The following is a 24,473-nucleotide window of genomic DNA, read 5'->3' on the forward strand; positions in this document are numbered from 1 at the left end:
TTTTGTTTTAATCGGTTTTTGTTTATAAATTAGTTTTCTCCAGTACTATGTTATCGTTATCATATAACTATTTTCGGATCTAAAATCAGATTTGTAGTTAGAAACATATTTTATTGTATTTTTATTAACAGTTACGTTATTTGGACTGTAGTTATAAACAGACGTGTGATGATATTAACTTTTGGCAGATACTAGGAGAAGAGGTGGAAAAGAGAGTGGAGAGAAGACTCCAGGAAATTGAATGGAAACTACTCTTTCCACCAGAAGCTTCGTTTTTCGAAGACTAACGAGTTCCATTGTATTGATTGACTTTCTTTTTATTCATTTTTTTCGTCGTCTTCCTCTTTAGTTTTAGATCTTTCAATAAACTAAACTGAGCACTGCTTTGTTGACAAAAAACGTATACATATGCAATACTTTTGAGCTTTGTATGATTCAGTCTGAATCAGTGGGCCATTTATTATCTAATTGAAATGTTACAAAAGTAGTATTTACAAAATATATATACAGACACAATTTTTAACTAGTATTATTTTCTTTTCTCCAACTTCATATTTATATGTTACGGTTCTTCTATTACAATCTTAATTAATCTATTTTAAACTATTTTATGATCAGCATCGAACACCACGTATTCAATTATTTCATCATAATGCTCATTACATAAATATGATACAAAAATATGATGCAAATTTTTTATAGAAGCGCTACACTATTTTGACTGGCTAAGTAAAAATTGTTAGATAGTTTCATACTTGTGAAAATCAATCCTCCACAATTAAGAATTACTAGTCCATTATTACTCAATTAAAGTGAGGGGTTTTCTTAGCTTTGATTTATCAAATTTTTGTTTTGGATGATGAATTATATTGTGGATATTTACAAAACTATAATTGGTACATCTAAGCTGATTTTTAAAATTTTTGATACGTGTGGTACACATATAACCACAGAGGCGGAGAGGCGGAGATAGTGAAGCCGGGACGGGATCATGTGCTCCATACTATTTTTATTTTTGTTTAGATAATTTTAATTAAGATATTTTTAATTTAATAATAAAAAAGAAAATATTCCTCTTAATTTTTTTTCTTTCTATTTATAAAAAGTATGCCTCCAACTAATTTTTTTCAAGATCCACCTGTATAACCACATCATAATTTAATAAATTTGAATAACACTGCATGTCAGACTCTTATAAAACCCATTCCACTTTTCAACTATCACATTGCTTCGTTGTACATATATGGGGACACAAATATATTCATTTGATCGAAAAGGTGCATTTTTAATTGAGATATATACTAAAAAAAAGTATTCAAACTTTATTATACACATAAACTTTTAAAATCATCAAAGAGGACCACGAATTTGTCACAGAATAATAAATACTATATAAACCTCACGGTCCTCATCTACCTAGTCAACATGAGAAAGAAAAAGAAAAATAATTCAAAGATATCTATAATTGCAGGTACCCAAAAATATTGTAGACAAATAATCTAATAATCATAAGAGAAAATTGTTGATTTTCAAAATTACTCTGCTTGATATTTTTCCAACACATTGAACAAGAATTTAGATAAACAAATATATAAAGAAGAGAGAGTCGAAGCAGAGTAAGATTACAGAAAACAGAGACAAAAATCTTCTAAAAACAGAAAGGAAGACTCAATTTTGGAGTTGGAGGAGAACGTAAGACTCTGAATAAGAGTTTTATTCACTTGAGAGGGATAATCCTGGAGGAGTTGGTAGCACTATGCAAACACCAGGCCTAGGCCTACCGTGCTGAATCGGTTTATATGAGATTGAGAACTCAATCATCTCTGGTTAATTTCCACTTAGTTAAAAGTCGTTCCATTGAATACACCGATGATGCTTCCAATCATTTCAGGCACAATAAGTTAATGACCATGTTCCTCAAGTGGGTTCTCACTGGTTCTGGCTTCTCACCCGCTGGTGCATCTCTCCTCTGCTCAAAACATAGAAAAGCCATAATCTTTTAGTGATTATAAAGCCATTTGATCATAAAGAACGAGCAAAAGTATATAGAGAAGCAATAATATATGCATAGAAATGGAGATACAATAACATCAGCACGAAAATGGGTACATTGATTATATCAAACAAAGATATACATGACGTTGAACTCGAAACATTCCTTAGTGTCATAGTGTGTAAAGCCATTTTGGTCGCAAAGATCAAAAACAAATTAAATGCATAGGGAAGAATGTATATGTGCATAGAGAAATGTATATCGAAATTAGCACAAAATTAAAACACTTTCCTAGAAGCAGATGTGGATACGTAAAAATTAAAAAAGATCTAATTAGTGACTAAGAGGGTTTTACCGCTTTGCGCAGTTTCTTGATCAAAGCCATTGGCTTTCTTGTCAATCCTCTAGAGAATCTATAAAAACAATTTGCATAAGAGTGACCGATCAGTCTCAGGAACAAAGTCACAGATGTACACAGAACCGGATCTGGGTCAAATCCAATAAAACATTTGTTTTAAGCTCCTCAAATTTTCAACTAAAATCCAATCCATAATTTTTTTTTTAATCCATAAAACCAAAAAATAATTTTTTTTCAACCAAATATTTAGGCACATTTCGACTCTAGTAAGACTCAGCAAAATAATTAAAAGAAAAATTTATAGAAAACAACTTTTTAAAGTCCACAATGACAATTAAAGTGAAAGAAATTTCTAAATTTTCTATATAAATAGAATATGTTGCTCTAGATTTTATAATTCGCACGGGCCTCCAAAAATAACCCACCTGAGATTTATCAAATTTGACAAAATCCAACAAGTATAATATTAGTTAGGCCGACGAGTCACAGAAGCTTTGGTTGGCAGTTTCTCAAATCGATTTATTTCAATTATTTCTATTTTAATCACAATCAAAATCTAGCAATGTCAGGTAGTATTTTTTAACAATAGAATTAAAAATTGAGATTCCTTCTTATTCTGTTTAGAGTTGGAATTTTGATTTTTTTTTTAACATGAAATTTCTAGGAATTTCAATACGAAAAACAAAGTGTAAATCAGGAGCTCAAAAGAAAAGAGAGAAGAGAAGAAAAGAAAATTCGGATAAGTCTCAAACAAATTCTATGTGGAAATTTGTTAAAAGATCAAAAGCTCTTCAAGTGGATGAGGGTGGTGAAGTTTGTGATGAAAATCCTACTGGTTTAGAGAATGATAAGGCAGAGGAAGAAGAGAAGATATCTGAAGAAGATGATTTGATCACTCAATAACAAGAGAGATTTTTGGATAGAAGTGATCCTGCAAGCTGGAAAATAATTGATCAGAGTTTGAAAGATTATCTAGTAAAAAAAGGTCCTATGAAAAGAGCATATGAGAATTACGTATTTTCAAAAAATGATGATGGTTGGCATTTTTCTTGCAAGTATTATAAAAGAGAGTTGAAAAATGGAGAGAAACAGGACAGGAATTGGCTACTTTATTCAAAAGTATCAGACCGAGCATATTGTTTTTGCTGCAAGTTGTTTGCTCGAGATCAAGATGCTAATCAGTTGTCAAGCAAGGGGTTCAATGATTGAAAGAATATCAGGATACGACTTACATGAAACAAGTCATTGCCATATTTTGTGTATGAGTCAGTGGATGGAATTAGAATTAAGACTAAAGAAGAATCAGACGATTGATAAGAGTCTCCAAGAAGAAATTAATAGAGACAAAACCCATTGGAGGGAGGTTTTGTTGAGAATATTTTCACTGGTGACAGCTCTTGCTAAACAAAATTTAGCTTTTGTGGGACTAATGAAAAGTTTGGTCAAAGAAACAATGGAAACTTTCTGAGTTTCGTTGAATCGTTTAGAGAGTTTGATCCAGTCATGCGAGAACATATCAGACATGTTAAAGAAGGTGAGACTCATTATCACTATTTAAGCCACACTATTCAGGATGAGTTGATTGTTATGCTAGGGTCTGAGGTCAAATCTATGATCATCAAAAAAATTCAAGAAGCCAAGTATTTCTCGGTTATTCTCGATTGCACTCCAGATATGAGTCATAAAGAACAAATGAGTCTTATTATCAGATGTGTGGATATCTCCATGTCTAAAACACAAGTTGAAGAGTTCTTTGTGACATTCTTAGAAGTTGCAGATAAATCTGGAGAAGGGCTTTTTGAGTTGCTTTGTTCAACGTTGGTTGGTCTTAATTCGAGTATTGATGATGTGAGAGGGCAAGGCTACGACAATGGATCTAATATAAAGGGAAAACACAAAGGAGTTGATACGAATTCCCAAAGAACGGCACACACTTGGTCGGTATCGGATGGATAGATCCTTGACTCCAGCTGGATCTCGGAGCAGATGCTAAGGCGTGAGAATAAATCCCGAAAATTCTTAGACCCAAACTCGCGGAGAATAACTTGGAACAAGGGGGTGGAACAAAGAGAAAGAGTTCGCCGGTAAAAGGATGTTAGGGCGTGGGAAATGGATTTCCGAAAATCCCTAAGCCCCGATTACTACTAACGGAAACTTAAACTTTGCAGGCAAAGACTGCGTCAAGTTCTATGGATTGAACTTGATAAACCGAAATGATTCAAGAGGCTAACCACCTAAGGAATCGAAAAGTTCAAAAAAAACAATGGAGAAATCTCAGTTTTATTTGATAAGTGAATGACGAAAATGAGAAGGGGTACAAGCCTTTATATAGCAGGCGGAGTAGTCCAAGAGACAAACTCGAAAATGACAGAAAAATTAATAAAGTCTTTGACTGAAATAAATAAGCTATGGACTGACTCTTGAATTGCCAAGCCGAAAATGACTCTTGCGCTGCCGACCCATGAACCAGACCGCAAACAAACCTAGGTCGAGAGATGGGTAATGGACTTAACCTCATTAAAACCCCACCCGGTAAACCCATTGGGACAAACCCGGGTATAAGAAAAAAGATTATTAAGCCATCACTCGGACCAGATTAGTTACAACCGTCGTTCATGAGCACGGTCACAATCTTGGGTGATGCTGGGTCGCCTGGTCCGATCTTGATCCCATTAAGTACAGCCTGAACCGTCCCTGCCAGCTTCTTAGCTCTAGATCGCGTCATAGGTTCATCCGGTACGGCCAAATGTGCTTCCGGAACCTCGATTCCCTTGTCTGGGTCGTCCTCCGGGTCCATGATCGTATCATCCTCCCCCTCTTGAAAAGGACTTGTCCTTAAGTCTGGTCCATCTGCGACAAAGGGAATAAGGTCAGAAATGTTGAAGCTGGTACTGACTAAGTACTTACCTCGTAAATCAATCTTATAGGCGTTGTCATTGATCCGCTCAAGGACCGTAAAGGGACCATCCACACGAGGCAATAACTTGGACTTTCTTTCCTCCGGAAACCTGTCCTTCCTCAAATAGACCCATACTAGATCGCCGGGTTCGAACACTTTTTGGCTCCGGCCCTTGTTAGCATGCTTCTTGTAAAGCTCGGTCTTTCTCTCAATGTTCTGCTTGGCCTTCTCATGAATCTGCTTGACAAGCTCGACCTTTTTCTTCCCATCCATACTTACACGCTCAGACAAAGGTAAAGGCGTAAGATCAAGAGGAGTAAGAGGGTTAAAACCATAAACCATTTAAAACGGGGAAAACAATGTAGTAGAATGAACCGCATGGTTATAAGCAAACTCTACATGTGGTAGACATTCTTCCCACGTCCTAAGGTTCTTTTTAATAACAGAACGAAGTAGTGCGGACAAGGTTCTATTAACGACCTCGGTTTGGCCGTCGGTCTGTGGGTGGCAAGTGGTGGAAAAGCATAACTAAGTACCTAGTTTTGACCAAAGTGTTTTCCAAAAATAACTAAGGAATTTAACATCGCGGTCAGAAACTATAGTCCTAGGCATTCTGTGCAACCTAACCACTTCTCTAAAGAACAAATCAGCCACATTAGACGCATCATCAGTCTTATGACAAGGTATAAAGTGCGCCATTTTTTAGAACCTATCGACCACAACAAAGACAGAATCCCGACCCGTCCTAGTTCTTGGCAATCCTAACACAAAATCCATAGAAATGTCCGTCCAAGGAGAGCTAGGAATGGGTAAGGGAGTGTACATACCTGGGGATTGGCTTTTGGATTTCGCATACTTACAGGTGATGCATCGGCCACAAATTCTTTCCACATCTCTTTTCATATGCGGCCAGAAGTAATGATCCTGGACCACACTAAGAGTCTTGGCCACTCCAAAGTGTCCCATCAAACCGCCGCCATGAGCTTCTCTAACAAGCAGATCACGAAGGGAGACATTAGGTATACAAAGGCGGTTTTCATAAAACAAGAAGTCATCACTCTGAAAATATTTTCCAGTGGCAAATTTAGAACAGGATTGATAAACTTCCTGGAAATCTGGATCAGAGGTGTAGGCTTCTTTAATCATTTCAAAACCGAGGACCTTGGCGTCTAAGGTCGAGATCAGGGTGTATCTGCGGGACAAGGTGTCGGCCACAACGTTTTCCTTTCCTTGTTTGTACTGGATCACGTACGGAAACGTTTAATAAACTCCACCCATCTGGCATGCCACTTATTCAGTTTATGCTGGCCCTTGAGGTGTTTAAGAGATTGATGATCCGTATGAATCACAAACTCCTTTGACCAGAGGTAGTGTTGCCAGGTTTGGAGCACACGGACCAAGGCATAAAGCTCATTGTCGTAGGTGGGATAGTTCAAGGTCGCGCCACCAAGCTTCTCACTGAAGTAGGCAATAGGCCGTTTCTCCTGCATTAGAACCACACCAATACATACACCAGAGGCATCACACTCAATTTCAAAGGTTTTCATAAAATCAGGCAAAGAAATAAGAGGTGCATGAGTTAGCCTGTTTTTAAGGAGTTGGAACGCCTCTTCTTGTGCCGTGCCCCATTTAAAACCAACGTACTTTTTGATTACTTCGGTGAAAGGCGCTGCTATGGTACTGAAGTCCTTTACAAACCGTCGGTAGAAACCGGCCAGGCCATGAAAGCTTCGGACCTCTCCAACCGTTTTGGGACTTGGCCAGTCTTTGATCGCTTGATCTTCTCTTCGTCGACCTGGATCCCATTGGCACCTACAACAAAGCCTAGGAACACAACACTATCCGCGCAAAAAGTACACTTTTTCAAGTTCCCAAACAATTGCTCCTTCCTAAGCACTTCTAAGACTAACCGCAAATCCTCTAAGTGCTCGGCCAAGTTCTTGCTATAGACTAAGATATCATCAAAGTACACAACGACAAAAACGCCAATGAACGACCGCAAGACATGGTTCATAAGTCTCATGAAAGTGCTAGGAGCGTTGGTTAAGCCAAAAGGCATTACCAACCATTCATAAAGCCCATGCTTTGTCTTAAAGGCTGTTTTCCATTCGTCCCCTTCTTTCATCCTTATTTGGTGATAGCCACTTTTCAAATCTATCTTAGAAAAAAGACAAGATCCGTGAAGTTTGATAACACCGGATTTTGACCATTTTTATGGATCATTTTAATATCTTTTACAGGTGTTTTTACTCCGTTTTCAAAGGTTTTCAAAGGATTTCTATGTTTCCGGATTTTAAAAGACTTTTCAGGTAATTTGGGATAAAGAGGCACAAAATGGAACAAAAAGACTCTTTTGGATAAATGCAGACCGTCAGAACTCTCATGGAGAGACGAAGACCTTCTCACCGTCTGATCACCCTCAAAATTGGACAACTTATAGAAGAATCAACCAGCTTTCAAATGCACTTGGTTTGGAGACATTCCAACGGTTGGATCTCAAGATATTCCATTAACCCCGAAGCCACGCGGAGTCGGCCAGCAACTCACGCGACCGCGGCCAACAAGCTATTTGCCGCGGTCAGAAGCTTCCCGACCGCGGCCAACAAGCCAATTGCCGCGGTCACAACACTCCCGACCGCGACATTCAACCTCCGACGTAAAGCCCACTTATCTGAAGCCCAAAGTCATTCCCAGCCTCAATTCCGGAACCCTAGAGACCATGGAGTATTGGAGACTATAAATACATGTCATTTAGGTCGTTTTTAGGAGAGCTTTACATACTTTACAGAAACCCTTTTCCTTTAGCCATTTTTATGAGATTTTTGTAGAAGATTGTTCAAGTCCGAGTTCTTCAATAGAGAAGCTTTCTTTATCTCTTTTCTTTACTGTTTTTCATTACTTTTATTAAAACCAATGATGATGTCGAACTCAGCCATGTCTGAGTAGATCCCGAGTTGGGCTTAGAGTTCCCGAAAGGGGCTCTCATAATCGATTAAGACATCTAGGTTTATAGATCTGGGATTTCGACCTGTTCTCTGTTTATTCTTGTTCTTATTGCATGTATGCTTGATTGATCACCTAGTATCTGATCTAGATAGTTAGTGTTGCAAAAGTTTTCATTAAGTATCAGCCCTAGAATGAAACAGGCGATTTTTCCGTAGGAGTGGAAACCTACCTGCGGCGAGATCGTGAGTTGACGAGTCTTGTGCAGCTCTTGCGTTCTCTCCCTTCCAGGGCCAGAGTGGAAACCTACTGGTCAGGGTTGCGAGAAACAGTTGGTTATGATCACAACAGTGACGTAGTCATACCGCCGTACTCTAGCTCTAGAACCCATATATTGTTATCCGTCAATCCCAATCTATACCTTAGTGTTAAAACCGATTATGATCCCTTAGAGTTCCCAAAAGCTCAGCGTTTTTAGCCATAGTTTACAATTCCATCGATTTTTACTTGCTTTTCTTAGACCTGCATTTCAATTTCCTTAGTTCGTTATTTACTTGCTTTATTTACCTTTCATTCGATATTTACTTGCCTTATTAGTCTTTCATTCGATATTTTACTTGTTCTATTGCCTTTCATTCGATTTCTTTACTTGCTTTTTAGGATAGATTTATTTACTTTCTTTTGCCTTAGTTTAATTCAAGAAAAACAACCAACCTTTAAAACCAATTTAGTCTACACATAAAGTTAAAAACCGTAGAAGAATACCAGGCACACAAATCTCTGTGGATTCGATCCCTAAATACTACAACTGATTAGCTGTGCACTTGCGGCTTTCATTTGTTTTGTTAAGGGTAAAACTTGTTCCCTCACGTAGCGAGCACGCATCAAGTTTTTGGCGCCGTTGCCGGGGATTTGTTTCGCTGCCTTTTGCTATTTTTCTTGTTTTAACTTCTGTTCTAGACACCTGATCCCTAGTTCTTTCTTAAAGTTTTTCTGAACTATCTTTCCCTTCTTTTGTCTTTCTCTGAATTGCATGAATACCAGGCGTAGACCTGCAGGAGATATTCCAATTTTAGACGAGATAGACAGACACGAAAGAGAACTTCGAAGACTTAGACGAACGCAAGGAATGGCCAACGACGACCAGCCTGGAGATCCTATCAATCGAAATTTAAATATGGACCAAGAAGGGTCCGAACATGGAGAAAACGAAGAGAATGATCGCATAGAAGGTGATCATGCTCGACAAGATGGAGAGGAGGATGAGGTTCTTCCAAGAAACCACCAGAACCGAGAGAGAGAAGGACGTGAAGACCTTGATCCACCCATCAATGTAGCCGATGGTGACCACCCAGCAATGCAGCCGAATGAACGCATTCACCGCCCCATTCCGCCAGCAAATCAACACCGAAGACAAGCCAGAAACCATCGCATAGCTGACTTTGATGCACCTACTCAAAATTTTCAGAATCGATCTGCGATTCAAGTACCATTTCCAAACCGGAATGAGTTTGAAGTCAAGCCTCAAATCATCTCATTGGTGAAGCAAAACCAGTTCCATGGAGTTCCTTCTGAGCACCCAATGGACCATATCGAGCTTTTTGAAGAAATTTGCAGCATGATGAGAACAAACCAAATTCCACCTGACTATTTAAAGTGTAAGTTGTTACCTTTTTCATTAGCAGATAAAGCTCACCGTTGGTTGAAGTCTTTGCCTGCAGGATCGATTACTAATTGGGAAGAATGTAGAAATGCTTTCTTGAACCACTTCTACACTAAGTCAAGGTCGAACAATCTGAGAACGAAGATCTCAACCTTTCAACAAGGGCCAACTGAATCTTTCTATGAAGCTTGGGAACGTTTTAAGGAGTATGAACGTGATTTCCCTCATCATGGATTTCATGGATCAAGCCTGCTGAGCACATTTTATCGAGGTTTGCAACCAAAATACAAACTTTCACTTGATACAGCTAGCAATGGAGATTTTGGGCAAAAGACAATAACTCAAGGAAGAGCCCTCATCAAAAATTTGGCTCAAGCCAATAGCAATGATTGTCCTGAATATGATCGATCGATGAAGCAAGCCGGAACAGACAACAAGGAGATAACCGAGTTGAAGAACATGGTGAGCCAGCTTCTGAGGAGCAACAATCGCCCAATCCATGCTTGTGAAACCAACAATGGCGCAGAAGAGGAAGGACCTAGTGATATCGATCACATTAATCAAGCATTTCAAGAAGAAGATGTGAACTACGTAGGAACACTGGTGCCATACCAAAATCGCTCCAACAACAACTTCAACAACAACTTCCGGAATGCAAATTACAACAATCTCTCTTACCGCAATCCAAATGTGGAGAATCCTCAAGATCAATACTACCCACCTCAGCAGAAATCCTTCCAAAACAAGTTTCAAGGTGGAAACTTTGGAGGAATAGTACCATACCAACCGCGACAGCCATATAACTACCAAGGTACGGGTTTTAACAATCAATTCGTACAACAGCAGGGAGTCACGACGAACCAGCTAGCTTCACAAATCGGTAGACTTGAACAGTCAATCCAACAACTCGTTATGACGAACGAAAAAGCATCTAAAGACGTGAACGTGAAAGTGGAATGCATGTACAATGATCTAAATGGTAAGTTTGAATCTTTATCTTCGCACGTAAAAAAGTTAGATGTGCAGGTTGCCCAAACAGCCGACTCTATGAAGAGGCAAAGTGGAGTTCTTCCAGGAAGAGTTGAAGATAACCCTAAGAAGTTTTGCAACGCCATAACCACATTGCCCGAAGAAGAGTCCGGAACCGATGGAAAGAAAGAAGAAACCCCGATCTTTGTACCACTGTACAAGGATATCGATCCCAAGCAGCCACCGTTTAAGGTACCCGAACGATCACCGTTTCAAAGGCTTACCAAAGCCGATGATCCGGGACATTTTGTTTTCCAATGGTTCATTTCAGGAATCAAGTTTACAGACTGCTTGTGCGATTCCGGAGCCAATGTCAACATCATGTCTAAGGCATTTGCCGAAAAATTGGGCATAAAAACCTTAAGAACATCGACGGTTAAGGTTATTTTTGGAGATTCATCTCAAAAAGATACTGAAGGGGCGATTCATGATCTACAAGTTCTAGTGGGAGATAAGATTGTTCCAGCAGATTTCCAAGTCTTGGAGATGGATAAAGACAAGGAGAGGCCACTCATTTTCGGGAGACCATTCCTAGCTACAGTAGGAGCAATTATCGATCACGCAAACCGGCATGCTGTTTTCCTCAATGTGGACAGAAAAAGGTACTATCCTACTATCTTAGATGAATTTCCAAGCAAAGGAAATAGGCCAAAAGAGAAAGAAAAGGAGAAGCCGAAAGCTTTTGCAAAGATCAAGATCATCATTCCACCGGACGCAACAGAAACTAGTGAGGACCAGATCCAGGATCTGATCGAAAACACAAAAATGGTTCTGAACAACATTAAAGTCCGAAAGAAGACTAAAGGTAAGAAAACTTCTCTTCAAGGAGAAGAAGTAAAACCTCCACTAACCGGAAGTGATAAAGGCACATCAAGTGGAGTGCCATTAAAATCAGCCTGATTCCTCATGCTTACGTCGAGCTAAACGACTTAAAACAAAAGCGCTTAATGGGAGGCAACCCATTTAGGTACTCTTTCTTTTAATTTTCTTTTCCCTTTTAGAGTTTATGCTTTCTTTTTCTTTTTAAGTATTAGGTATTTTATAAAACAAAAAAAACACAAAAAAATCAGAAAATTAGAAAAACCAATAAGAAAAAGGTAGGTCTTTAGCTGCTCAGCCCGGTAAAGACGAGAAGATTGGATAATAGGCCGCAGGAGGAAGACCCGCGGTCGCAACAGACCTGACCGCGGCCAAGAGTGCATCGACCGCGGCGCCGGAAATGTGACCGCGGCCGAGCCTTCATCCACCGCGGTCGCGCGTCTCCTGACCGCGGCCGTTGGTCGTTGAGATGGTTCCGCGGATTTCTGCCGTTTCTCGGTTCTGCCTGGTGATTCCCGGGATTTCCTGAAATGTTCCCGGTAAAACCCGAAAAGATCCTCCGTAAGTTTTAAACTTTCCTAATGTGCAAACAAGAAAAGGTAAGTTCTCGTAAACTTAAAAATTTCCAGAAATTTTCCGTTTTTGCTTCAAAAACGCTTTTTAAAGAAAAGAAACAAACTTTTTGGATCAAAACTCTTTCTTCTCTTCTCTTCCAAAAGACTTAGAGATTTAGGAGAAAGAACACATTTTTCAATTCTTAAGCTTTTTAAAAGATTTTTGGCTCAAACCTCACTCTTTTTCAAAGCTGATTTCAATTCTGCCATCAATTCTCTCTTTCCAGCAAGGTATGAACCTCAAACTCACCATTCTTACTCGATTTTGAACTTAGGGTTTTCTTTAAAAACCCAGAATCTTGGTCTATTGATGGTGGAAATAGCTCAAGAATGATAGATTATCCATTTAGGTTATCTAAAAATCGATTTTAGCACCTAGCTTAAGAGGAATTGAGATTTTTGAAATTTGGATTCTACATGCTTCATAAAAATCGAATTTGGTACAGCAAAATTGATGAATTTGATTTAGTCTTGTGTGATTTGTGATTAGTATTGGGTAATCTTTAGAATTCACATGGAAATTGCTCATAAAAACCGATTTTTAGAAGATTTCTATGTTGAGAACATCAAAAATCCGAATTTAGTCATGAACTACTTGATTTCTCTGATTTAATATCAATTCTGTTTGCTAATAATTTTAATTAATCTCTTTATACTAGTATTAGTATAACAGATCTTAATGTGGTAAAATTAGCTTCCAAATTCACTCTTTTCCCAAGAATCATTTCATTTTGCAGAAAATGGATGAAACCAGATCCCGAAGGAGCCGCCGAACTGGTGGCAGCTCCGATGACATTCCCGACGATGCTACTCTAGGAGAGTACATGCTGAACCAAGCCAGACCGAGAAGAAGAAGCTATGTGATGAGATTGCTCCAGCACTCAAGAGAAACATGAGCACCTCCCGAGCCTCAACAGATTCGATACATTGGGAGGGAGACGAACCCGAGAGTGGACTATGCAAGGCGTTTCAAGAAGCTGAACATCAAACCCACGCCTTGCATTGATTATCATACACTCGAGATGCTTGGAATCTGAGAGGATGTGATCTGGTACATCGATGCACTTAAGCTGAGACCCTACTTGGAGCTGAACCTTCCGACTTATCCTGAGCTAGTCCGTGAGCTTTTTGCGACTGTCACACTCCACCACATGAAGAGGAGGAACCCCAGAGCATCAGATGGCATCTTGTCATTCTCCATCCGCGGACAGCCTTATTCTCTCACCATTTCCGGGGTTTGTGAAGCTCTTAAGCTTCCGTACACTGATGGCATCTACCTTGAAGATGAACCTGATCTTAACCTATGGAGAGAGATGGGTAATGGAGCTTACGATAGTGGGAGATCTAAGTCAGCCCTTCTTAGCCACCCAGCAGTGAGAGTTGTGCACAAACTTTTAGCACACACGATCTTCTCTAGAGCCAACATGGGAGGTGTCTTGAAGACTGAGCTCATTACACTTCAGATTCCGTTTATGGATGATCCACGACTTGCCTGCTTTACCTGGATCATATTGCAGAATATGGTAAAGGTGAAGCATGATTTACATGGTTGCGATGACGCTACTCCAGCCTTCGAGAGTGCTATTACAGCGATACTACAGGCTGTAGGATTCGATTTCTCATCTGATGATCCACTTCCCGATGTCTGGTATGATCTACTTTATCTCTCTCGCGATCACACTATCTCTCGTGCCGCTTTCGATCCAAACAGGTTTGGTTACAAGTATTGCACTGGCACTGAGGAGCACCGAGTCCGCTTACCTTCATCATCTATCTCGAGATTGTGCAACGGAGGACGCCCTCGATGGACTCCGGAATCCGATGATTTTCTGCCATCCGTACCTCGATTACCATTCACCATTGGCCAGTACATAGTGGCCAAGGCGAGGCGTGATGCAGCTGCGGCCCGTACTCATTTTCAGCCATCCATTCTGACCGGCCACGCCTCATCATCCACATCATCACACACTCATTCCGATCTGGAGCGCAGAGTTGAGAGACAGGGACGACGCTTTGAGCGCGTTGTCACCTTCTTACAGGAGCAGCACCAGTTCGCAGACGACACTTCGGAGGATGAGTGATTGATCAGCACTTCACTACCATCACGGTTCTATCATCATTTTCTTTTCTTTTATCTTATTTTATCTTATTTTGCTTTTATTCACCATCCTTTCACCAACTTTTTCACACTGGGGACAGTGTGATTTAAGTCTGGGGGAGGATGTCTATCCGTACTAATTATTTTCCTGCCTTTGCTTTTAAATTTCAAGTACTTTTTAAATTTTAATATGTAACCTATTCGACATTAAGTATTTTTTTTTCAGGAATGTTTGACGCAAAACTATGATGATTTAGACCTGCACACTTCTACACTATGCATGATAGCTCATTTGTGGTTAGCACTAGACTAGGCGGTAGCTAGAGTACTTGCACTACGAACTCCCACCAGAGGACTTCTATTCATGGAGATTCTTTCTAACAGGATATACTAGCTCATTTTATTTGGACTTAATATTGATATCTAATTTTCTCATCATTGATTTTAGGCAGGCATCGACATACACATCTAGGACGTCTTTTACCATCATTTTTACCACTCTTTGTCGTCCTAGATGACCAGTTTATCTTTATCTGGTACCATACCCTAAACCCAAAACCTTTGTTTTCAATCCTCATGCATTCTCTCTTTAGTTTATATCAGCAGATATGTGCAAAAATGTCGGAGAGAAGAGGAGCGACGCAGTTTTCAGTCATTCGCAAAAGAGACTGAATGGAATTGGGAAGGAAGAGTATCAGAAACATAATAAAGCTTTACAAGACAAATATTAACTGGTAAATTCGTGCTCTCTAAGACTCTATATCTAAAGGTGTTCCCTTTCTCTAAAAAAAAAAAACGTGAAAAGAGAAAGGGAAACAAAAAGCCTAATGAGTCTTAGATTGTCGAAATTTATGTAGCAATGAGCAACCACTATTCGTTTAAGGAGCTATTGTTTTGAAATTTACAAAAATCTAAGTCTGGGGGAATTTGGAGAGAACTTGAGGAAGAAGACCACAAATCTATGTCGAGAAAAAGTGACTGAAAACTGTGGATACCAACAGCTTCACTCTCTCTTGCGGTTTTGCATAATGTCCTGCATCCTCCAGATCTTCAGGTAACCCTTAAACACTTTAAGCCATACCCCTAAAATAATCTTTCTTTACACCTAGCCTAGATTGCATTGCCTAGATTTTCTTTGATGAGAACCACCGAGATTTTTAATGAATGTTAAGAGCTAGTTGACTAGAAGTTAGATCTTAGTGCATAGATATCTGCATGACGGATTAACGGACTAGTTATGCCTGTATTGCTATTGAGAATTTTCTAGGCTATTCCCGATTGATGCATACTGATTGATATTGGTCTAGAAGTTTGGTCTCTGAAATTTTGTTTAGTTCCTGCGTTTTCAAACCTCTCGCCGAGATTTAGCCTTTGTTTTGTTTGAGGACAAACAAAAGACTAAGTCTGGGGGAGTTGATAACACCGAATTTTGACCATTTTTATGGATCATTTTAATATCTTTTACAGGTGTTTTTACTCCGTTTTCAAAGGTTTTCAAAGGATTTCTATGTTTTCGGATTTTAAAAGACTTTTCAGGTAATTTGGGATAAAGAGGCACAAAATGGAACAAAAAGACTCTTTTGGATAAATGTAGACCGTCAGAACTCTCATGGAGAGACGAAGACCTTCTCACCGTCTGATCACCCTCAAAATTGGACAACTTATAGAAGAATCAACCAGCTTTCAAATGCACTTGGTTTGGAGACATTACAACGGTTGGATCTCAAGATATTCCATTAGCCCCGAAGCCACGCGGAGTCGGCCAGCAACTCACGCGACCGCGGCCAACAAGCTATTTGCCGCGGTCAGAAGCTTCCCGACCGCGGCCAACAAGCCAATTGCCGCGGTCACAACACTCCCGACCGTGGCATTCAACCTCCGACTTAAAGCCCACTTATCTGAAGCCCAAAGTCATTCCCAGCCTCAATTCCGGAACCCTAGAGACCATGGAGTATTGGAGACTATAAATACATGTCATTTAGGTCGTTTTTAGGAGAGCTTTACATACTTTACAGAAACCCTTTTCCTTTAGCCGTTTTTATGAGATTTTTGAAGAAGATTGTTCAAGTCTGAGTTCTTCAATAGAGAAGCTTTCTTTATCTCTTTTCTTTACTGTTTTTCATTACTTTTATAAAAACCAATGATGATGTCGAACTCAGACATGTCTGAGTAGATCCCGAGTTGGGCTTAGGGTTCCCGAAAGGGGCTCTCATAATCGATTAAGACATCTAGGTTTATAGATCTGGGATTTCGACCTGTTCTCTGATTATTCTTGTTCTTATTGCATGTATGCTTGATTGATCACCTAGTATCTGATCTAGATAGTTAGTGTTGCGAAAGTTTTCATTAAGTATCAGCCCTAGAATGAAACAGGCGATTTTTCCGTAGGAGTGGAAACCTACCTGCGGCGAGATCGTGAGTATTGACGAGTCTTGTGCAGCTCTTGCGTTCTCTCCCTTCCAGGGCCAGAGTGGAAACCTACTGGTCAGGGTTGCGAGAAACAGTTGGTTATGATCACGACAGTGACGTAGTCATACCGCCATACTCTAGCTCTAGAACCCATATATTGTTATCCGTCAATCCCAATCTATCTACCTTAGTGTTAAAACCGATTATGATCTCTTAGAGTTCCCAAAAGCTCAGCGTTTTTAGCAATAGTTTACAATTCCATCGATTTTTACTTGCTTTTCTTAGACCTGCATTTCAATTTCCTTAGTTCGTTATTTACTTGCTTTATTTACCTTTCATTCGATATTTACTTGCCTTATTAGTCTTTCATTCGATATTTTACTTGTTCTATTGCCTTATTCGATTTCTTTACTTGCTTTTTAGGATAGATTTATTTACTTTTTTTTGCCTTAGTTTAATTCGAGAAAAACAACTTTAAAACCAATTTAGTCTAGACATAAAGTTAAAACCGTAGAAGAACACCAGACACACAAATCTCTGTGGATTCGATCTCTAAATACTACAACTGATTAGCTGTGCACTTGCGGCTTTCATTTGTTTTGTTAAGGGTAAAACTTGTTCCCTCACGTAGCGAGCACGCATCAAAGTTCATCAAGCATATCATCCAAACGAGGAATGGGATGTCTGTATTTTACCGTGATATTGTTGATTGCACGACAATCAACACACATACGCCAAGTGTCATCCTTCTTTGGCATAAGTAAGACCGGGACCGCGCAAGGACTTATACTCTCTCGTATATGTCCTTTCTCCATCAGCTCTCCGACCTGCCGCTGTAGTTCCATTGTTTCAACAGGGTTGGTCCGATACATGGGTCGGTTTGGCAAGGATGCACCAGGAACAAAATCGATCTGATGTTCTATTCCGCGTGGGAGGTAAACCACTTGGGCTTTCTTCTGGAAAGATGTCCTTGTATTCCTGCAAAAGAGGCAAAACGCTGCTCGAAAGATCCGGCTCATGGTCAGTAAGGCTAGCCAAAGCATTTCTAAACATTAAAAAGACAAAGGATTGTCTCGTAAGCACGGCGTGCTTAAGTTCACTTGGCCTCACAAAAAGAGTTTCTTTTCTCACGGGTTAACTCTCTAAGGCCGTTTCTGGGATTTTTCTCAGACTCTCAGATTTAGTGGAAGTGTTTAGATGGTCACTCACAACGCTTTTTCCTTTGTAGCTTTGCTCGAGTTTGATCTGGTCTAGGTAGACCTCTTGCGGAGACAAAGGCGCTAGGGTGATCTTGCAGCCTTGGTGTTCGAACATGTGTTTGTTGGAGAAGACATCATGAATGGCCTTGCGGTCATACTGCCAAGGTCGGCCCAAAAGGATATGACCAGCTTCCATTGGTAACACATCACACATGATCTCATCCTCGTACCGTCCGATAGATAATGGAACCGAGACCTGCTTGGTGACCTTCAGCTGCCTTTGGTTGTTTAGCCACCTAAGACTATAAGGCTGCGGGTGCTTGTGTGTCTCCATGCCAAGTTTCTCCACCATTGTAGTGCTTGCCACGTTCGTACAGCTGCCTCCATCGATGATCAGGCTGAAGACCTTACCCTTTACCAAGCACCGGGTATGAAATAGGTTCTCGCGCTGATCTTCTTCTTTTACGGGTTCCTGAGCTAGTAGGACTCTCCGGGCAATGAGCAATTCACCTTCTGCTACTCGTTCCTCATCTTCCTCATCGTCATAAATCGGTCCAGTATCCTCTCCATCGGACACGATTTCACCTGAGTCAAGAAGCAACATGGTTCGTTGGTTCGGACATTTATTAGCATAATGACCTTTACCTCGACACTTAAAACATTCAATGTCGCAGTGTCTAGCCGGTGTAGCCTCGGCTTTTCCTTTGAAGTCGGGTGCAGAAGAGCTGGGTTTGGAATCCGACCTGGGCTTAGCGTCAGATCGAGATGGGTAGCTCGGCTTATCTGTAGGTCGCGAACTGGAACCATATGCGGGTCGGTTGGTGCCTTTGCGTTTCAGCTGTTGTTCCACTAGTACCGCCTTGTGGAACATCTCACCAATGTCCCGATAGTCTTGCAGCTCCATACGGTCTTGTATATCACGGTTGAGGCCACTCAAGAATCGGGCCATTGTCGCATCCTCCGGTTCTACCGTATCGACTTTCAGCATTAGCCGATCCATCTCTTGATAATACTCCTCAACATTCTTGGATCCCTGGGTCAAACGTCTGAGTCGAGTGTGTAACTCCCGCTGGTAGTGGCTTGGTACGAATCTGCGTCTCATCATTCGTGCCATCTCGTCCCACGTTTCGACCGGTCGGTCACCGTTCTTTCTTCGGTTGGTAACAACTTGGTCCAACCAGTCTACCGCGTATCCATGGAACTCGGTGGCGGCAAAGTTGATCTTCTTTCTTTCTGAGAAGTTCTGACAACCAAACAAAATGTCGATCTTTTTTTCCCACTCAAGGAACGCGTCTGGATCGGTTGTACCATAGAAAGATGGGACCCTCAGCTTCATGCCTCCAAGGTCATTGTCGTTTCGGGCTTGGACTGGTTCAGGTTCGTAGTGTCCCCGGCCTTGATCTTTACGGTCTTGTCAAGCCTCGCCCCGGTTACGACCGCGGGTTGGATCTGGGTTGTTTCGTTCATGACCGTGGTTTGACAAATGGTTTTGACCACGTCTATCTTCTCGGCCGCGCCTGGGTCGTACCTGACTACCACCCGAGGTATGACCGTCAGCGTAAAATGGGTTGTCTGCGACAAACTCATTCCGGTTATGATTTCTCTCCCTCCGGGTTGGGTCCTCCTGGTCACTGCGATTAGTTCCTCTGTCCCGTCTGGGCTGATCCACTTCCAACCGTTCCATACGCTGGTTCATGTGATCCAGCAGCCGAATAATCTGGTCCAGCCAATGGTTCATAGTGACTTTTCTCACTTCTTTTGACCGAATAGAGGATGGATCGTCGCTAGAAGACATATAATACCTCGCAAAACAAACAAACAAGTTAACAAAAATTCTCGCAAAGTGTTTCACTCGGTGTCTCACTCAACTCTCTTAAGGATCTCACAAACACTCAAGAGACTCTCCTCGGTTCTAAGGGAACTAAATCAAAAACTCGATGTAGATCTCTAAACCAATTCAGAATATCAAACGATTATGAAGAAAAGAGAAGATAGATAGAAAAGATTTTTGGTTTTCCACAGATTTTTTTTTTTTTTTTTTTTTTTTTTTTTTTTTATAAAAAAAATAGATCTGGAATTACAAAAGAAAGAAAGGATAAGACGGAATTTGAAAAGACAAAAAGATAGATAATACCGCTTTCTTCAAGTGCGTGGCTCTGATACCACTTGATACGAATTCCCAAAGAACGGCACATACTTGGTCGGTATCGGATGGATAGATCCTTGACTTCAGCTGGATCTCGGAGCAGATGCTAAGGCGTGAGAATAAATTCCGAAAATCCTTAGGCTCAAACTCGCGGAGAATAACTTGGAACAAGGGGGTGGAACAAAGAGAAAGAGTTCGCCGGTAAAAGGATGTTAGGGCGTGGGAAATGGATTCCCGAAAATCCCTAAGCCCCAATTACTACTAACGGAAACTTAAACTTTGCAGGCGAAGGCTGCGTCAAGTTCTATGGATTGAACTTGATAAACCGAAATGATTCAAGAGGCTAACCACCTAAGGAATCGAAAAGTTCAAAAAGAACAAAGGAGAAATCTCAGTTTTATTTGATAAGTGAATGGCGAAAATGAGAAGGGGTACAAGCCTTTATATAGCAGGCGGAGTAGTCCAAGAGACAAACTCGAAAATGACAGAAAAATTAATAAAGTCTTTGACTGAAATAAATAAGCTATGGACTGACTCTTGAATTGCCAAGCCGAAAATGACTCTTGCGCTGCCGACCCATGAACCAGACCGCAAACAAACCTAGGTCGAGAGATGGGTAATGGACTTAACCTCATTAAAACCCCACCCGGTAAACCCATTGGGACAAACCCGGGTGTAAGGAAAAAGAGTATTAAGACATCACCCGGACCAGATTAGTTACAGCCGTCGTTCATGAGCACGGTCACAATCTTGGGTGATGCTGGGTCGCCTGGTCCGATCTTGATCCCATTAAGTACAGCCTGAACCGTCCCTGCCAGCTTCTTAGCTCTGGATCGCGTCATAGGTCCATCCGGTACAGCCAAATGTGCTTCCAGAACCTCGATTCCCTTGTCTGGGTCGTCCTCCAGGTCCATGATCGTATCAGGAGTACAAAAAAATATTGCTTGACATCAATTCAAGAGCATTTTATACACCTTGTCGTTGTCATAGTGTTAACTTGGTACTTTCTGATATGGCTAAATCATCTTCAAAAGCGATTGCTTTCTTTGGAATCATTCAACGAATATATTTTTTGTTTTCATCATCTTAATAGGTGGGAGCTATTCAAGCAGATGGTAGGAGGTCTCACACTTAAAGCACTATCAGAAACTTGCTGGGAAAGTCGCGTTGATAGTGTTCGAGCAATTCGATTTCAAGCTCCAAAAATAAGAGATGCTTTGGATTATTTGGCAGAAAATTGTGATGATCCTGGAGCTCGTAGCGATGCCGAAGCTCTTGCCACAAGCGAAACTCATGGAATTGTAGGGTTTGAGTTCTTATTTGGTATGGTTATTTTATATGATCTTCTATTCGCCGTCAATTCCGTAAGTAAGACGATGCAATCAGAGCATATTGATATTGATAATGCTATTGTTCAATCGAAAGGGTTAGTATCGTTTCTGAAAAAATATAGAGAAACTGGATTTGGAAAAGCAAAAGCAGAAGCTAAGATTATTGCAGAGTGTATGGATATCAAGCCAGACTTTTCAGTGAAACGAAAGCGCATTATTAAAAGGAAAAAGCATTTTGATGAAGCAGTGGAAAGAGATGATGAATCTGAGATGCTAAGCGAGGAAGAGAGTTTAAGATTGATTTTTTCTTGAGAATCGTCGATCAAGCTATAGTATCTCTTCAAATAAGGTTTGAACAATTTGAAGAGTATGAAAAAACTTTTGGGTTTTTGTTTGATCTACATAAGCTCAAATTGGCAACTGATGATAGTTTGAAGGCAAAATATATCAACCTTGAATCTTCTCTTAAACATGGTGCCAATTCAGACGTTGATGGATATCATTTATATCTAGAGATCAGAATTCTAAGAAATGTTTTTCCAAGTGAGATCAAGAAAGCTGTTGAAGTGTTAGATTTTTTAAGAAGATTTGAAGGTCATGGTTTACGTGGATTGCATATATAGTGATGCTAACTATTCCAGTTTCTGCCGCTTCGGTTGAAAGAAGTTTTTCCAAGCTGAAGTTAATAAAGTCTTACTTGCGGTCAAGTATGTTAGAAGAGAAACTGAATGTTTTGGCAATGATTGAGAGAGATATGATTGGAAAGCTTGACTATCAAAGTTTGATCAATAATTTTGCGGGAAAAAATGCGAGAAGACTTTTTTTCGAAATCCATAGATTGCTATTAATTTTTTTTTGGATTATTTGTGTATCATTAGTACTTTTGCCTTTTTTAAAGTTTTTTTTAATTTAAAATATTTTTTTATGATAAAAAATTAGTGACCCCGTTTTTTATTTTGTTTCAAGCTTCCAAAATATCAGTTCCGGCCTTAGATGTACAAAACCGAGACAAAATCTTTTGTGGTTCAAAGACTCTAATAACTTCTGCGAACACGAGCATCGAAGTGCTTAACAAGATCATCGGTAGGCATGTCGAGAAGAGCATCGAGATCAACTCCTTGTTAGACCAAATAATTACAAAGCCCAAAGCTTTTACAGTTGGTTAAATGTGAATACAAATAAGCCTTTTAAAGCTAATTAAAATACTGTATGAGGAACATCACAAATCCCATATCAATGGTTTTAGGAAATTTAAAGTCATATACTATAGACACACTTATAACATAGTTCAAAGTGTGTGAAGGAGAACCAAATATCCCTCACGCATCGCCGCTGCCGTCGAGCAGTCAAATGTTGATCTCGAAAATCACGCCCTGCCACACTGCGGAAGATATTTTGAATTAAAGAAAGAGACCATCACGCCTCTACTTCTTGTTTTTTTCCTTAATCCACTTTTACAAAACCTTTTCTATGTCTCAAATTATTTTCTTATATTGCAATATTTGTCTTCTCTAAATTTATTTCTTACACTCCTCTGAAAGAAAACTTCTTGAACGTTCTCTTTTTCACAATTTCAGCCACAGCAGCAATTAACCTTTTGCTATGGTGGAGGATATAAAATTTTAGAGATTGAGGAAATAACCATTTTTGGATCGATTAAATCCTAAAAAATCCATAGATCTTTCTTCAAACAATGTCTGTGCAAGCGACAAACAACGTAACTTAACGTAATCTCCAAATATGTACTTCAGATAACCATAGAAAACGTTTTCCTTTGTTATCAATATTCAGTAAAAATGAGGAAGGGAAATACTGTTTACCAAACAAGTAACTACAACAGGGGTGAGCTCAAAGTTCTTGTAAAACTTATCCTGTATAGTTTCACAAGAACTTCAAGTTCAACCATGTGTAGTTACCTGTTAGAGTAGCTGAATGAGGCAAAAAGAAATCAGCATATAGCATAAGACTAAGAAGATAAATCAATGCTAAAGAGTAATGAAAACACAAACCAATCTCCCTGGATTGAGGTTTGGTTCAACAACCTGAGATGCTTTCTTGTATTTTGGTCTACCTTCTACACACTTCGAAGCTTCTAGTTCCTCTTTAACGTTGTTCCAGTGTAAGCTATAATAACCATAAGTTCCTCTTTAACAAAGATTTTTTAAGAGACTAAAGCTTTGGAGAATAAGATTAGTAATGAAGATTCAAAGACACTACCAATGGATCTGAAAGTCAGTGAGTCGATAGAGACATACAAATTTCAAACCCGCTGTGATCAACTTCTTCCAATTGAGTTTCATCTCATGATTTTTCCTCTCTCCATTGCTTGTTTCATCAGAAGTCTAGCTAGCTTCCTCTTCTTTTCAGCAGGCGAGTATCTATCCGCAAACACTCCGAGAAGAACCACTTTTGACATCTTCACAGAACTAAATAACCAACGAACCAGAAAATCCAACTAAAAAACCCAGCAGCTAAACATCAAACAAACATCAAACGAAAAAGAACAACAACGTACATATACATATAAATATCATGTTTTAGCAAAAAATAAAACGCAGAAAAACAAGTTAACAGATCATTAGAGCAATACAAATGAAACAAAAGCAATAAAAAGAATCGCGTATCGAGTAATACAGATCAAAACAAAAAAAAAAAGAAGGTAAAAAAATAACGAACAGAATACCAAAAAAAAAACTCACAGGAACCGTCCACAAAAACCAGAATACCTTCATGGGATTAGTGTTCGTCTTTACCTCACGCAACCATCTCTGAATACAAAAACAAAACTCACAGGTACAGTCCATTCAAGATGAGTAAGACAATCAACGACACACAAAAAAAAAACAACAAAACATATTCAGAGAAACACTACGAAAACGACTATAAAACTCAAAACCAAAACAGTTAAACGTGTCACAAACGAAGCTCAAACCTCATTAGAGAAAATCCGAACGTTCAAACCTGTTAAATAT

At 39.8% G+C, this 24,473-nt stretch overlaps 1 non-coding gene and 2 pseudogenes across 1 annotated transcript; 1 reads left to right on the forward strand and 2 right to left on the reverse strand.

Annotated features, from left to right (window-relative positions):
- Positions 1–1,717: 1,717 nt before the first annotated feature.
- Positions 1,718–23,082, reverse strand: LOC112087564 (annotated as a pseudogene).
- On the forward strand, positions 3,111–22,494 carry LOC112087562 (annotated as a pseudogene).
- LOC112087674 lies at positions 9,986–10,092 on the reverse strand. Its single transcript, XR_002900220.1, has one exon. It is a non-coding gene; the product is annotated as a small nucleolar RNA R71 (small nucleolar RNA).
- Positions 23,083–24,473: the final 1,391 nt, after the last annotated feature.

The sequence above is a fragment of the Eutrema salsugineum genome, unplaced genomic scaffold (genome assembly GCF_000478725.1).
Source record: "Eutrema salsugineum unplaced genomic scaffold, Eutsalg1_0 scaffold_17, whole genome shotgun sequence".
NCBI classification, from domain to species: domain Eukaryota; kingdom Viridiplantae; phylum Streptophyta; class Magnoliopsida; order Brassicales; family Brassicaceae; genus Eutrema; species Eutrema salsugineum.